The sequence below is a fragment of the Castor canadensis genome, chromosome 14, assembly GCF_047511655.1.
Source record: "Castor canadensis chromosome 14, mCasCan1.hap1v2, whole genome shotgun sequence".
NCBI classification, from domain to species: domain Eukaryota; kingdom Metazoa; phylum Chordata; class Mammalia; order Rodentia; family Castoridae; genus Castor; species Castor canadensis.
The window spans coordinates 31,364,232-31,381,606 of NC_133399.1; the positions used below are offsets into that span (position 1 = coordinate 31,364,232).

Genomic DNA, 17,375 nt, shown 5'->3' on the forward strand with positions numbered 1-17,375 from the left:
GGGGCTAGACCAGATGGGGTAGGAAAGCTCCACAGGACCAGATCCATATACACACTGGCTCATCCCTTCTATCCTTGCTGCTGTGACACTTTGTGTCACCCACTCTCCCCTTTCCCCACCCACTGAAGAAAAGCTGGCTCTGCAGAGGGGAAAAATGCAGAAGCATTTACTGAAGGAGGGATATGGACAAAATATGACTGAATTCCCAGCCCCATTGGGAATGACCACTTTGTCAAAGAGGACCAAATTAAGAATGATGGGGCTGGTGTACAGAGTAAAATGTGGGAGTGGACAAAGGTCCTGATACTAAGTTACTGGCAGCCATAGCTGCCTTGTTCACTTCTAAGGGCCCTGTTTTGAGGCTGGTGGTTTAATTTATTTAAGCTAAGTGAGGTTATGGATGGTTGGGCCATGGTCCCCTCACTCACCATGAGAAGGGAAGAATAAAGAGCTCTATTTCTTTAAATGTTGGCTTTTTTCCTACTGTTTTCCCTTTTTCCTTCCACTCACTCCATTTGGGGCCCTCAGAGTTTCAGTCATCTCCCTATTTGGTCCATGTGACTGTCATAGTCTCTGGATTCTAGCTTTTAAGTAGAGAAAATATTATTTTAAAATTTGGGGGGAAAACACGCCATGCTGGACCTGAAACTTATTTGTGAAAGGTTTTAAATTAGGGGTTTTTTTTTTAATTAATGTAAGGCTATTCAGATTTTCCATTTGATTTTGGGTTGGTTTTGGTAAATTGTATTGTTCTATAAACTTGTCCATTTCATACAAATTTGCAAATTTATTGGGATAAAGGTTGTCACGTGTTTGGTGATCTTTCAGAACATTTTGTGATTCCTTCACCAGTAGTTTACCAAATTTATTCATCTTTTAAGAATGACTTTTGTTTTTAAATTTCTTTGCAATTAATTTTATTTTCTAATTCTTTAATCTCTACTTTAAGCATGATCAGTTGCCTTCTGATTCTGTTTGAGTTAATTGACTCTCCTTTTTCTTAATTAATGAGATGGATGTTTAGTTTATTCATTTCCAAAACTCTCTTAATTTCTAAACTATGCATTTAAGGCTGACAAATTTCTTATCTATAATATTTTCTAAAGCTTTATCAAAAATTAAATAAATTGTTATTTTATTATAAAGCATACTTGAAGTATTTAAATAAATATTTTAGTCCATGGCAAAATATTAATATTTTCGATGTACACATAGTCCTAATAAGACATTAGATCAAGGGCAAACACAACAAGGGGATTGGACTATGAGCACATGATAAAAGCGAGAGCACACAAGGGAGGGGTGAGGATAGGTAAGACACCTAAAAAACTAGCTAGCATTTGTTGCCCTTAATGCAGAGAAACTAAAGCAGATACCTTAAAGCAACTGAGGCCAATAGGAAAAGGGGACCAGGAACTAGAGAAAAGGTTAGATCAAAAAGAATTAACCTAGAAGGTAACACCCACGCACAGGAAATCAATGTGAGTCAATGCCCTGTATAGCTATCCTTATCTCAACCAGCAAAAACCCTTGTCCTTTCCTGTTATTGCTTATACTCTCTCTACAACAAAATTAGAGATAAGGGCAAAAATAGTTTTTGCTGGGTATTGAGGGGGGGGAGCGGGAGGGGGTGGAGTGGGTGGTAAGGGAGGGGGTGGGGGCAGGGGGGAGAAATGAACCAAGCCTTGTATGCACATATGAATAATAAAAGAAAAATGAAAAAAAAAGACCAAAAATAAACAGTGACATCAATATAAAAGAGCAAAATAGTCTGAAGAGATTAAAAATGGTTAAATGACATGAGATAAGTTGATCCATAGGAACATTACTAATGATCATAGAAATTGAAACTGAATCAAAACAAATCTGCTTTTTTCAATAATTGAAATTCTATTTTAAAATATTACTATCTACTCATGGTGAGTGGCTTGCATTCAAGTGTTTGAACATTTTTTCTGGCATGTCCAAAGGTCTAAGTTTAATCCCAAGTAATGCTAAAAAGAAAAAAAATCTACGTTTGTGAGTGAGGATTGAAAAAAAATCTCATGTACTGTTACAGAAGATTCAATAACATAGGTATAGTGTAAATTATGTAAATCCCAAAGCAAAGTGTATTAAGCCATAACAACAAGAGCATATTTCTAAAATTAGGGAAAATAAAACATTTCTTCAGTTTTGATATAAAGAAGGAAGTGGGGAAAGAAGGAAGGACTGAAGAAGAAAAGATAATAGAAGAGGAATAGAAGGGGGAAAGGAGGAAGGAAGGAAGAGGAACACAGAAAGACAGTAACACACACTTGTAGAAATCAAACACTTGTAGAAAATGAGAGAAGAACCCTTATGACACATACAGGAAATTTTATAAATTAGCAGAAACTATTATCTACAAGCAGATGCTAAGATGCCAAACTCATAGGCACATTTTTCAAAGGAAGTATATCCTTCATTGTAGAGAACAGAATGTGCTCATAACTAGAAATTAACTTGGCAAAGAATTATCACTGGTGCTAACAATATCTCAAAAATTATACCCCTTTATAAAGACAAATCTATACTATAGGCATGAAGAAAACAATTAATGGTGACACACAAGAACCTGCAATGGTTGCTTCCTGCCAACTTGCTTGTCTCATCAAACTCCAAACTGGCCTTTTCTTCCTATTGTCCAACACTTTGACTTTTAGGAGTCCTAAACATGGTGTGTTTCTTCTCCAACCATGCCTATTCAAGTACAGTTTCCTTCCTGGGATTCTCCCCAAACACTTTATTTTCCTCTGTTAATTCCCATCCTTATATCTCACTTCTCCCAAGGAGCATTCTGCATCACCTGTTTACCAAATAAGTCCTCCCACTCCAAACCTCCATAGCCTATTCTATCTCTCTCTATTACATGAATCATATTTTTTTCATTTACTAAATTACTGTATCTTAGTAAAATACCTGCCCCTCATCCCTGAAACATAAACCATATAGGTTCACCCAGATTTTCTTTAAAAAGTGTTTGCTTTCTCTTTGATCCCCCATGTTTTATACTCAAACATCACATGAAGTTATATTAAGATTGAGAACAAAAAGAAATCACATTATATCACAAAAATAAGAAATGTACAAACTAATTTCACATTGATTATAGATGCAAAAATCTGAAAAGGTAGTAAAAGCTAGCTGTTTAATATCGCATTCCATGACTAATGTTTATCGTAAGAGCAAAACATACTAATTTTAGAAAGTTAGTTAATAAAACATATTCAAGGATAGACAAATGCACAAAAGTAGCAGTTTTAACATGAAATAAAATTCGTTTCATAAAATTTATAGGTAATTTGTGGGAAGAAACTAGAAAACACTTTAAGTTGTATAGAATAGAAGAATGCTGCTAAAAGGTGATTAAAAAAAGCTGTGTTGTTTTTATGATCTGTAGGCAGCATTGGATGGAACTGGACATTATCATATTGAACAAATAAGGAAGTTTGAGAAAGACTAATATCACATGTTTTCTCTCATATGCTGAATCTAGACAGAAACCCATACATCTGCATACATGAATGGGAGAGGGAAAGAGAATGAAAGGCTGAGTAGTAGAAAATGCATTATGTATATGTGTGAAGACAGCATAATGAAACCCATGAAAATCTGTTTAGAATAGGGGAGGAATGGGGAAAAGAAAGAGCCATGGAGGAGTTAATCTGATCAAAGGACACGGGACGTGTTTGTGGAAATTCCATGGTGAAACCCCTTTGTACAATTAACATACAATAATAAAAAAAGGTATGTTGGCACAAGAACTATCATAAAAACCTAAAAACAAAGCAAATAATAAAAGCAGAAAGGGAATGTAAGTTTGTTGTTATTATTATTATTGAATATCATGACTGATTATTCAAAAGAAATTCCATAAAGCAAGAAAAGCAAATGAGTTATAAGATAGAAATCAAAAACCACATTTAGCTGCTGGTATGATTATGATTTTTCCTGCTCAGAACACTAAAACAAAGTCAATTTAAACAAAATTAGACCTAATCAATGTCATCAGATTTCTTTGTTTTTTAAAGCCTGATATTAAACATTTATATCTTCTTACCTATTTCTAAATTTCAGAGTTCTCAGTCAAACTTGAAAACACTTTTAAACACGTCCTTGACAACCTCAATTATTATTGGTGACCTTGATGTACCTCTTGCCAATCTTGAGAAGGGCATATTTTTAAAAGTCACCTTTCATCAGATTTCTTATATATCTGCAAACAATCCTTAAAAAATGTAAGAGAAGAAAATGTTCATTCACAGTAACAATGACCATATACATAACTCATGGCACAAAGTGGGCATTCAGTAGATGTTTTTTGAATCAATAGGAGCATAAAATGTATAAAAACATTGATGATTGTGAATGGGATAGAAAAACAAGCACTTTGCTGGAACTGAGCTTTTCAACTTCAGCATGCATCAGAATTACTTACAAGGCTTAAGCCTGATTGACCCCATACTCATAGTTTATCACTCGGTCTTGGACTGAGCCTAATAGTTTGCATTTCTATGAAGGTGACACTATGCTGTTGCTATAGGAACTCCACTTTGAGAAGTACTATAATACGAGTGAAGAACAAGGAAGATGTTACCAGGTGGTTAGGGAGTGCCAATAACTGGTAGCATTGAGAAAAATCACTAATTTCCAAAATGAAGAGCCATTAGAGGGGAGGTGGTGACAGAAAATCGTTGTCATGGTACTTAAAAAGACATAAATAATCAGAGAAATAAACTCCAGACATGGGCAAAAACATATCATAGGAGATTATCAGTTACGCTAATTGCATGACTGTTTCTTCCCACAACACCTTTAAATCCTCCTTTTAGCATACAGTACTCACTAGAACAGTGTGATTACTACAGCTGGTATTTCATTAAATATATTTCTTAAGCCTCTTTCTGCTTTGTCAGATGACAAAGAAAAACTAACAGGGAACTGCAGAGAGACAGAGCCAATCATGAAGTTATCCTAACTCACATCTCCAAGAAGCACAAATGTGGTCTCCTTCTGGTCAGGCACCAATAAAGCACAAGCAAACAATATCTGAGAAATTTGTATGGTTTTGCAAGCCCTGGAGGGATGATTTCATACCATTCCTCATTAAATAAATTGTTTTTGTGATTAAGTACTCCCTAAGTCAGTTGTCTCCCTGGAGAGACAGAGCAAGTCACAGAAAGGAAATAATTTTGTTTTCAAGAAAGCAGTTTTGGAGCCAGAAGGTTTCCACCCACAAAGTGGCCCCTTCCTTCTTGGAAGAGTTTTGATAACTACTGGCTTGGCTTTGAGAGAAAAAAGATTCTCACTCAGGAAATCTGTTCCTGCTTCAAAAACCCATCTCCCTATAGCCACAGTACCTATCTCCAAATAACAAAGGAAAATAGAGATGCATCTCACAACATCTCTTGTGAGTGTACTGAAGACATGGTTGTAACAGGCTGTGAAGCCAGAGAAAGTCCTGTTTCAAAAGATGGAGTCAAGGATGCAAAATTATGATATACAGCAACAAAGAACAAAGAAGTTCTTGGGAAAGGAAGGGAGATTGGGTGAGATGATCTGTGGCTATCTGTAGGATAGGTATGTTCCACTCTAATGAAAATGATAGGGATCAGCACATAAATCACAGGATATAGCAGATTGCACAGGACCAAACTTTACTTACAAGTGGACATGATTGAAGCCTAGCCTCTTTTATCCTCTTGACTTACAATTTGGGGAAGCATCTATGTCCTCTATCTGTTTAATTTTAATTTTTATACAGCAAGAAAGTTCCAGTTGCTAACTCTTCATTCAAGCTAAGACTTGATAGTTCCCAATCAATTTTAAATACCTCCTTTTTATTGGCACACTCAAGAGCTTGTGATTTCTACACAGGCACCAACCGCTTCATCCATGCCTTTTTTGTGTTGATTATTTTTGAGATAGACTCTGCTTTTAGTCCTCAGGCCAGACTGGACAGTAATGCTCCTATTATTGCTTCCTTACATAGCTGGGATGGCAGGTGCATTCCACTGTGCCCAGCCATTGATTAAGGTCACTGTCTTGAAAACTTTTTCCATATACTGGCCTCAAACCACAAACCTCTTGATCTCAATCAACCTCCTGAGTATGTGGAATTACAGGATTGATCCATTGAGCCTGCAAAATACCTCAGTTTTGACACCAAATTAAATCATCACCCTACCTACCCAAGATCATGAAGGAGGAAGAACATAATAGAAATTCTGTACATAAGGACAGAATTTAGCACTGAATACCAGGGGTTCATGCCCATGATCCTAACTACTTGATAGACTGAGATCAGGGGGACTGTGATTTGAAGCCAGCCCAGGCAAATAGTTTTTGAGACCCCCATCTCCAAAATAATCAGAGCAAAATAAATTGGAGGAGTGGCTTAAGTCATGGTGTGCCTGCTTCACAAGTGTGATTCCATAAGATCAAACATCAATCCACAAAAAAGTAGGATTAATATTCCCCTTAACAAATATAAAAATAAAAAGTACAGAAGCAATAAATAACAAGAAAGCAAGATTATGAGTGCTTTTCTGTGGAAGGAAATAATACTTCTTTTGATGAGGAAACATAGATAATGAATAAGGAAAGTCAGAAGTATATACTGAATACTACACATAAACCTAGAGTTACTATGACCTAAGTGGTATCCTCAATAATATCGCTGATGAGAATGTAGCTCAATGGTTAATCATTTGCCTAGCATGTTCAAGGTCCTGGATTTGATCTCTAGGACTGTAAATTTCTTTAATATGATCAGAAGAATCCTGTAACTCCATTTAATCCATAATAAGAAAAACAATTCTATTAAAAATCAGACAGCCATATAGATAAATATAGACACATACACTGTGACTGCAAATTTAGAACTTCTTAATACCTAGGTTTTATTGCTAGGTATTAGCAATATTATAACCCATGAACCAAAGACAGCACAGGCAGGGGCATTAGGTAATCCATTTCACAATTTTCTGCAGGGTACCCTGTTCTTCAGGCTATAGATGAAAGGGTTCAGCATGGGAGTGATCATTGTGTAAATCAGTGAATTAGAGACAACACTCTCTCTGGATGAATTAGAGACAGAGTAATTTAAAGATAATCCAAGACCCATTCCATAAAATAAACAGACAGCACACAGGTGAGACCCACAGGTGGAGAAGGCTTTACATTTCCCACCTGATGAAGAGATTCTCAGAATGGAGGAAATTATTTTGTAGTAAGAGAAAAAGATCCCTGAGATAGGAAGAAAACCAGAGATGATGCCCACAAGAAATATGACTATATTATTAGTAGTGTCAGAACAGGCAAGTTTGAGAAGCTGAGGAACATCATGGAACAACTGAAGAATCTCAACTTCTGTGCAGAAATTAAGTTGTGATACTATTGAGCAGTACACACAGAGTCCAAAACACTAATGGAAAATGACACCAATACAGAGAAGACAAAAAGGTGGGTTTTCATGCTGACTGGGTAGTGTAAAGGGTGACAGATGGCTACCAACTGGGCATAGGCCATTACAGCCAGCAGTAGACCATACAAACATCCAAAACGGAAAAAGAATGACACCTGAGTTAAGCATCTAACATAGGAGATGGGTTGTTGTTTATCTGAATGTTCATCAGCATTTTGGGGATTGTACAACTGCTGAAGCCAATGTCAGTCAAGGAAAGGTTGGAAAGGTAGAAGTACATCAGGGTGTGGAGATGGAAGTCAGAAGTGACAGCAAGAATGATGAGCATATTTCCAAGCACTGTGACCAGCTACATGGTCAAGAACAATCTCAAAAGGATGGACTGCATTTCTGGATCATCTGGAAGTCCCATCAGGAAGAATTCCAGGGCACCTGTTAAATTTTGTGGGTCCATGTCGCTGAAACACATTTTGAAGAAGAGAAGATTGTCAGTATAAATGAAGCCATATTATTGCAATCAACTAAGAGTCTGTATGTTGAATTCAAGTAACTAGACAGCAACAGTCAACAACACACTTAAGAACTGCTGTAGTTTAGTTATGATTTACCAAAATGCTGTGTGTTGGGAACTTCATTTTCAGTTTGGTTATGTGGAATAATTAAGAAATGAAATGTAGAGGTGGGGCTTAGCTCAGTGGTAGAGCACAAACCTAACGTGTGTAAAGGCATGGGTTTAATCCCAAACTGAGAAAGAGAGAGAGAGAGAGAGAAAGAGAGAGAGAGAGAGAGAGAGAGAGAGAGAGAGAGAGAGAGAGAGAGAGAGAGACGGGGGAAAGGAAAGAGGGAGAGAAGAAAGAAGGGGAGAGAGAATCTAGTGGGAATTCTATAGGTCAATGAGGACGAACCCTATGAAGGATGTGGGACTCTAGCCCTTGAGTCTTTGTGTTCAAATTTATGATCAATTCCCCTTCATACACTTTCACTCCCGCCATTCACCATGGTAAACTAGCATGAGCCAATGCTAATTGTTTGGGTTTGTAGAATCCAAAATAGTGAGCTAAATTAACTTCTCTATAAAGTTGTCCTGCCTCAGGCATTCCATTACAGTGATAGAAGACAGACAATGCCAGGACTATGTTCCATTAGCAATGTTTCCCAGGTGAGGGAAACTCTTTAAACTCTTTCTTCATGGGTTTCTTGGTGATGTATTTGTTTCTATATGAATCCACGTTGGACACTCTAGTTTGAAGAACATTGGTGAAACAAAGACATTTTGAGATAATAAAGGTATAAATATAGTAAACCATCTGCACTCTACCTTTGATGGATGCATACTGAATAACAAACATGTTCTATCTCTTCTGAAGAAAAAAAGTAATCATTCTAGTTCAAAAACACCAAGAAGCAACAATATGTACTTTATCTTATCCAAAAACACTGGAAGAAAGTCTCTTGTATTATGTTGTGAGTACACACTCTAAAAGTGCTAAAACCACATTACCTGGATTCTGAATTTAAATCAAACATTGATAATCAAGTAGGATATGTATATTCCAAATTGTACATAGTTTTCATCATTTCTAGGTATAGAAATCGGTGTTTTCTCAAATGTGTGTATGTTAACTGATAAAGCCTGTACATACAATGTAACTGATAGCTATCACTATTTAACATTTGTAAGCTTGTGGTTTTGATAAATATGTAAATTTTATTAAACTTACAAAGTCATATGGTGCAGCTCTTCCTGAAGATAGTACTAATTTGCAAAGCACCAATGATTTTGCAACAATTACCTTTTAAATGTCACTCTATTGTTTTTTCCTTTTCCCAGTTATTTTTCCTTTTTTGTGGGTGAGGGGAATCATGCTGGAAATGGAACCCAGAGGCTGTTCATACTAGGCAAGTGCTCACATACTCAGTTAGGCAAGTGCTCAACCACTCAGCCCTATTCCACAGACTAGCAGAGAATGCCAGACAATCTCAAGGGAACATCTCATGTTCACATTCAGATTTTTCTGTTGTTGCTCTATGTTGTACATTGGTAAAAACTGCTTAAATATGTCTCTTACCCTAAATAAACATTTGTGAAGGGTGGATTTTTCATCAATCACAATCAAATGTGCCATTGAGGAATTTAAGACCATGGTGGTACCAAAGACATCTTGGGAAACTTTATTTGCCCTTCCTGTGATAGTATAAGATCTTTTCATCTCAATCCTTTCTCATTGCCTGAGTGCATTTCCCTAAGGTCAGCTACTAGAATTTAGACATTTTAGGTCTTCATTTTTTATGGCAGGTCAAAATATGGTTTCATACCACAGTAAAACCCAGTAATAGGTACTATTAATATGCATTAATAATAATTTTTAAATGATTAAGTTTGGGGAAGAATGGACAGAGAATAATACTACAAGCACATGAGTAGTTTGTTCATCTGTAAAGAGTATATTGATTGAACCTACTGATATTTAACAAAGTATATCACCCCAAAGTATGTCCATTTAGTAGAAGGATTTATGCTGAAGGCAATTAAGAAAAAGACATATAGCTAAAGACAATTAAGAAGAAACAGATATAAAAAGATGTTATCCTCCCTTTAATATTGAGTACAGAATCAAAAATGAGAGACAAGGCTGTAAAATAAGTACCATGTCAGGGGTGTACTATGCCAGGGGGTAGTGTGAATGGAGGGGATGAGGAAAAGTATGGTTGATGGGCTTCATATACATATAAGAACTTGAATAAGGAAACCTCTTGCAACTGCTTTAAGTGGGGTGAGGAGGGGATACTTGTAGGATATGGTGGGGGTAATCTAACCAATGTACAACATAAGCTTATTCAGAATTACCACAATAAACCCCCCTGTACAATGAATATATGCTAATAAAAATGAAAAAAAAACATTAATAAAAAGGTTATCCCTCTATTTTTCTAAAAGCAGGACATAAATCTGTAAAGTTTCCCTTTCCAGTTTCTACCAGGAAGGGCAGGAGGACTCAATAACTGAAGATAACTAGACAATTCTCAGCTAAGAGATACAGCAGAGGGATCCACAGAATTAACACACCTTGTTGAGACCCATTCTAAAAGACTCAGTCCCCCCATATATTCACTTCCCCCGAATTTGCTGTGGCTCATTGCTCAAAACCTTTTCAATTTTATATTTTGGTCTAGATTCTTTTCTAGTTTCATTTTTAAGATGTTATACAAACATAAGGCTTTTTTTCCTTAGTTTTTTGAGACAGGGTCTTGTTATGTAGCTGAGGCTTATTGTGAACTTGTGATCCTCCTGCCAAAGCATCTTGATTTCTGGGATTTTAGGTGTGCTACACCACAATTCACTCAGAATTCACACATATTGTAGATAAAACATGAAGAGTTTTTTTAATCCCTACATGATTTCCATTCCCTTGCACTTTATTTGATGCTAAACACTGTCATAATTTTAGCAATGGAGATTTCCTTCCAAAGTTTCCATAACACTAGAATTTATTTATGTCTGTGGGTAGTTTTATTTTCCATTACCAATATGCTATCATACCACATGTATTATTTTCTGAGAATCTCCTTTACACAATACTGCCTTTAAACCTTTCTGTGAATTACCTATGACTATTTCAAACACTTTAAATGATGCACATTATTACCTGATGAGTTAATTTTATTTTATACATCAATTTAGTATAGCACCACTCCCAAGAAAAGCTTCGTGCCTGTATATATTCATAAGTAAGGATCTCTATAAGGTATATTAATGAGACAAAGTGTGCCTTTTCAGTTGTAAACTTTGATACATTGCATTCTACTACTAATTTCTTGTATTTTTTTACCTAAGAGAAAAAACTCACATTTCCATGCACACAATATTATTATCAAGGTAAAGAATCAAAAATATCCTTGAAGGCTCTCAATCAGTGAACTTTCCATAGTAGACCTGCAGGGAAATACCCATCTTGCATACTAAATACAATACATAATGGGTTTTTTAATTACACACAGTGATTAGGAAATCCTACAATCAATAATATTCATAGGAATAACATTTATTGCACTTAATATAGGTTTGACACTAAATATTGTCATGTTACTTTCTTGGCAATATTGGGATTTGAACTCAGTACACTATGTATTCACTCTATCACTTGAGTCATGCCTCCAACCTTTTTTGCTTTATTTATTTTTCATATAGGGTCTTGTTTATGCCCAAGGATGGTTTTGGATCATGATCCTTCTACTCCTGTCTCCTCCATATTGGCGAATAGCAAGAAATGAAATTACTTATGTTAGGATGGTTTGTTGAGATAGGGTCTTGCTAACTTTTCATTAGGGGTAACCTTGAACTCTTATGCTGGTGACCTTTTCTGGCTATTCATTTTTGAGACATAATCTCACTATGTACCCTTGCTAGCCTGGAATGCACCAAGTAGCCCAGATTAGATTCAAACTTGTGATCTTCCTGCCTCAATCTACTGTGTGCCAGGATTATAGGTGTGTGCCACCAAATTTGGCATTTGCCATGTATTTAATGAGAATATGAATCACTCTTCTGTTTTGAAAATTAAGTCTCATTGAATTACCAAGTCTGGCCTTAGCTCCTGAACTAATGTAACTCTGCTGCTTCAGCTTACCACGTCTCTGAAACTAGAGGCATGTGTCATCTCACCTGGCCTGAATCTCTATAGAAGTTGTAGGCTTATTCATGACAGAATGGTATAATGATCTTGAATCACAAAGATTAGACAAATCATCATGTTCTAGGGTCCTTCTCATGGAGTGAGTGAAAATCATAAAATATGTGTAAGACCATTCATTCAACAAGATTCACTTTACTTTCTCTTTCTCAATCAATCTTTTAAAAATTTTATGACAATCTCCATATTTTTTATATCTGAATGTTGTAGGTTGCATTAAATGAACAAAGAAAAGTCTATGCCATAGGTATTAAGAACTTATAGGTGCAGAACTAGAAGGAATGAAATTACAAGTGGAAAAGCCCTTGGTGTGTAGATGCCATATTGCATGTCCTGTGGTCTTTGAAATAAAGAAAGAGATAATCAATATTTTGATTACCTATTTTTTCTATTTCCATTTTTTTAAAAACAGGGTTATAATACCTAAACATAGGCTGAACTGCAACTCACTAGGTTATTTAACCTGGTCTCAAACTTAAAATCCTCCTACCTTAGGTATCCAAATGCTCAGATAGCCAGCATACTCAACCACACTCAGCTTCTGCTCAATAACTCACAATGCTTTTCATTTTTAGCCTTCACTTAGCAAGTTAGGTACAGAATGTGGGAATCAGGAATAAATAAAAACTAATTATTTATCTTCAAGAATTAAGAAAATACATCTAGACTGAGTGTGATGATACATGTTAAAAATTACAGTACTTGGAAGGCCAAGGGAAGAGGATCTGTGTTCAAGGACAGCCTGGGCCACAAAATGATACCCTGCATCAAAAAAACCAGTGAACAAGTAAACAAACAAAAGACAACATAGGAATTTACTTCTCTAAGTACAAAAGTAATATGATCTGGGCTGAAAGTGTATCTCAGTGGTTGAACTCTTGCCTAGCATGCAAGCAGATATAGGTCAAATACCACATACTTCAAATAATACTTACAATCATGTTAATCATCACAAAAAAATTAGATGGACTTTCAGGAACCTAAAGTTTCAGATAACAAGATATTTTACTTAAAGGATATGTCACATAGCTTTGTTAATATTCTAATGTCAAAGTGCCTAAAATTTACTTTTCCCAAATACATAAAACTATCATGTGTTTCATCAGCTATTGTATACCACAATTTTCCATTCCTACTCAAATAGTTGTACCAATCAGATATATTGAAGAAGGCATTGATTCTAAGACATATTAAGTTTTTACAGTGTCACTCAGGTGTCACCAAAAATATATGATTCAAAATTAAATTTTTGCTTGAGAGGTCCAGGGAAAGAACTTGCTCACTACTTCTCTATGCTCCAGGGGGTTTACATACAAGGCTATAGGTAGATTCCAAATTTACTAAGGTATCCTTTATCTATTTCCTGTTTCCTGACTCAGAATGAAACCCAACACAATGACTTTATGTCTCTCTTAGACATAGACAGGGGATGAATTACAAGGGTAAAGGAGGCATTGGCAGCAGAGGCAAAATCAAGGAGCAAGGACAAGAAGCAGATGTTCCCTGAATTATCCCACATCAACACCTTCTGTGATTTCCACTCTTGTGATTCCAATCATTTTCCTCTAGGTGATGCAGCAAAACAAACCACTGCTCTCTACTGTGGTCCAGACAAACACAGAGAGAAAAGCACAGGAGTCACTACCTGGAGTAAAAGGGAAGAGAAAAGTGAGGTTGGGCTGGCAGGAAGGAAGACAGGTACCCTGGAGAGGACATTTCGATGACTATGTTAAAACCCAAACCCATCCCACAATACTCCAGGACATAAGAAAATTATTTTGCTCTTATCCTCAAGTAAAAATGATGGATGGTTTCCTTTTCTTTTTATACACAGGAGAGAGTGTAGTTATATAGATAAAACTAACAAACTGCATGCTCTAAGCCTAGAGCCTAGCATGTGGAATCCCTAGTTAAAGACTCTTGATATCATGGTTCTCTCATCATGATTATCATCATCACATCCATGATCATTTCAGGGGTTAGTGGATAGTTTACACTGACTTGCTTTCTGTTCTGGTGGGAGAGGTGCCTACATAACCTAGAACTAGTATAGGAAGAAAACTCATATTACATGAGAATTCTCATACCTGCACCATAGCTAGGAACATTATTTCATAGGTTTCTGAGATGAAATCTCATATACTGGTTTCCTCCCATTTGGTTTCCCCACAGCTACACTGCTGATGACAATGAAGAAGCATTGTTCCCCAGTCCCTCTTCATCCAGTGTCTCCCTTAACACTAACTGGGATGCACTGCATCTTTGCTGGGGCATGACCAAAGGAGACTGGACTACTGTTCCTTGTTTGCTTTTATATATGATGATGGTCCCAAGCTCTGTCCTCAGGACTGACAGAAGAACAGCATCAGATATGAGCTTCCTCATGTAGATGATGACTCTTGGAAGCAAAGATACAGGTAAAGATTCCACCATGCCAGACTGTCAAACCGTAAGTTTAGAAGGCAGTATGAGTATTTATAATTGTCTGACCTTGTAGCTCAATGCACAGAGCTGATAATTAGTCAAATTGCCCCATGTTATCTAAATCTCTATGGACTTGCTTATCATAAAGGAGAAAAGAAAAGAAGAGTAAATTACTAGGAAATGCCTTGCACTTCCTATCTCACGAGGAAGTCAAAATGTGGTCTTCTGACTTCCAAGTTGTAGACACTTATGTCAATTTCAATTAAAGAAAGCAATATGTTTCTGGAAGCATGGCTCAAGTGTAGAGGGCTTGTCTAACAAGTGCAAGGCCCTGAGTTCAAACCATCAAGTAAAAGCAATATGTGACTTGGATTTCTATAAGGCCACTGAATTTTTTATGTAATTTCTAGAGAATTAGGGCTTCTATGGGAAGAATCTGATACAGTTTCTTCTTTCTCAGTTATGATGTATGTCTCTAAGTAGAACTTCCGATTTTTCCTTCTTTAGCCCTGTTCTCAACTTTGTATTTCATGTACTGGAAATGAATGAGTTTCACTGTTTTAAAAAACATTGCAGGAAAAACAAGACACTGCAGGTTCTAGGTTTTCTGCCAAACTGATGTATGTTGGTTCAGTAGACAACTAATTGTTGTGACACCATTTTCTGAAAGTCGAGAGTTTCCTCAAATGTTTCAAGGGGATTTCACAGATACCTGCCTCCTAATGTACACCAGGTAGACTAGGTGATAGCTCAGTGTTAGAGTGCTTTCTTAGCATGTGGTAGGTCTCCAGTTCAATCCCCAGCATGGCAATAACACAAAAAATCTTCTTGTCTAAGAAAATGAAGACAAAGTTTGCAGTAGTCATCTCAATGAATCAGGGCAGGGGGAATGAAAGAGAGCAGTAGAGGGGCTCAATTCAAGTATGATATATGTGATTCGTTGTAAGAATCTTTGTAAATGCTATAATGTACCCCCACCAGCACAACAATAATAAAAATTTTAATTTTCATTCACTCATTCATTTGTACATTCATTCTAAGTATATATTAATTGTACAAAGAGGTATAAATGTGGTATTTTCATGCATACATATATGATATGTGATCAAATCACCACCTATTGTTCTTTCTTGCCTCCTCTGTACACTTTTTAAAGTAATTTTCATTGTGTAGTTTGTATCATGAATATCTCCCCAAAATTAATGTGTTCAAGACTTGATCTATGTCCTGTGACACTGTTATGAGGAGATGGAAACTAGAATGTGGGGCCTTGTTGAGGAATTTGTGTTGTATGTGGAGTGCTCTCAAGGTGAGGCAGGCTAACAATAGTTATTTGGGAGTCTGACCTGGCCAGCACCATTTAGCATGGCATTTCCCAACAAATTTCATGCTACGTTTTGCAGTTCCAATGCTATGTTTTGCAGTTATAACACTTTTTGCATTTATATACACTTGTATACATTGCTTGTACCATATTTACCCTCCTACCCTCATCCTCCCTACCACCAGTGTGAACACCCCCTCCCCAGGCAGAACATACTGCCCCCTCCTCTTCTCCAATTTTGTAGAAGAAAAAACATAAAAGATAATAAGAAAAACGTGGAGGTTATGCTACTTTGAGATAACGATAGCTACACAGGGAAATTCCTTGTATTGTTTCCCTGCATATATGTATTATAATCCCAATTGGTTCATCTCTACCAGTCCTCTGCACTTCTCCCTAACACCCTTCCCATTGTGGTCTTGGTAAGTTTAAGATTTCTATATTCATTCCTGTACAGTGAGCACATCAACCACATTCAAGATTTTTGTTTCCATACCTTGCTCTATCCCTCACATGTGTGGCCTCCCATCAGTGTGATCTGTATCCCATAATATTGCTGCATTTGTTTTAGGTCTATAATCTGCATATGAGGGAAACCATGCAACTTTTTGCCTTCTGAACCTGACTAACTTCACTTGAGATGATGTTCTCCAGTTACATCCATTTACCTGCGAATGAAAAAATTTCATTCTTTGTGACTGAGAAAAACCCCAATGTGTAAAAACACCACATTTTCTTAATCCATTCATCAGTAGTGAGGGATCTTCGCTGTTTCCACAGCTTAGCTCTTGTGCATAGTGCTGCACTAAACATGGATATTCAGGTTCCTTTGTATTAACCTGATGCACATTCCTTTGGCTATATCCTTGGGAGTGCTATTGCTGGATCATATGGTAGATGTATGTTTAGTTTTTTAAGGAGCCTCCATATTGTTTTCTTTAGAGGTGGTCCTAGCTTACATTCCCACCAACAGTGTATCAGGATTCCTTCTTCCCCACATCCTCTCCAACATTTATTGTAGGTGGTGAGCTTCACTATTCTAACTGGAGTGAGGTGGAATCTTAGTGTGGTTGTGATTTGCATTTCCTTTATGGCCACGGATGGTGAGCATTATTTCATGTGTTTTTTAGCCCATTTTATTAGGTCATTGAATTTTGGAGAGTTTAGTGTTTTGGGCTCTCTGTATATTCTGGTTATCAGTCCCTTGTCTGATATGTAGCTAGCAAAGATTTTTTCCCATTTTGTGGGTGGTTGCTTCAATTTAGAGACCATTTTTTTGTTGTGCAGAAACTTTTTAATTTCATGTAGTCCCTTTTGTCAATCTTATCTCTTAGTTGCTGAGCCGCTTGAGTTCTTCAGAGGAGATTCTTTCCTATGCCAATTGCTTCCAGTGTATTCCATGCTCTTTCCTGTACTAGCTTCAAGGTTTCAGGTCTTACATTAAGGTCCTTAATCCACTTTGAGTTGACACATGTACAGAGTGACAGGC

The 17,375-nt window shown here is 36.7% G+C and overlaps 1 pseudogene; it reads right to left on the reverse strand.

Moving 5' to 3' along the window:
* Positions 1 to 6,997: 6,997 nt before the first annotated feature.
* Positions 6,998 to 7,775, reverse strand: LOC109676570 (olfactory receptor 7E178-like; annotated as a pseudogene).
* Between the last annotated feature and the right edge of the window lie 9,600 nt (positions 7,776 to 17,375).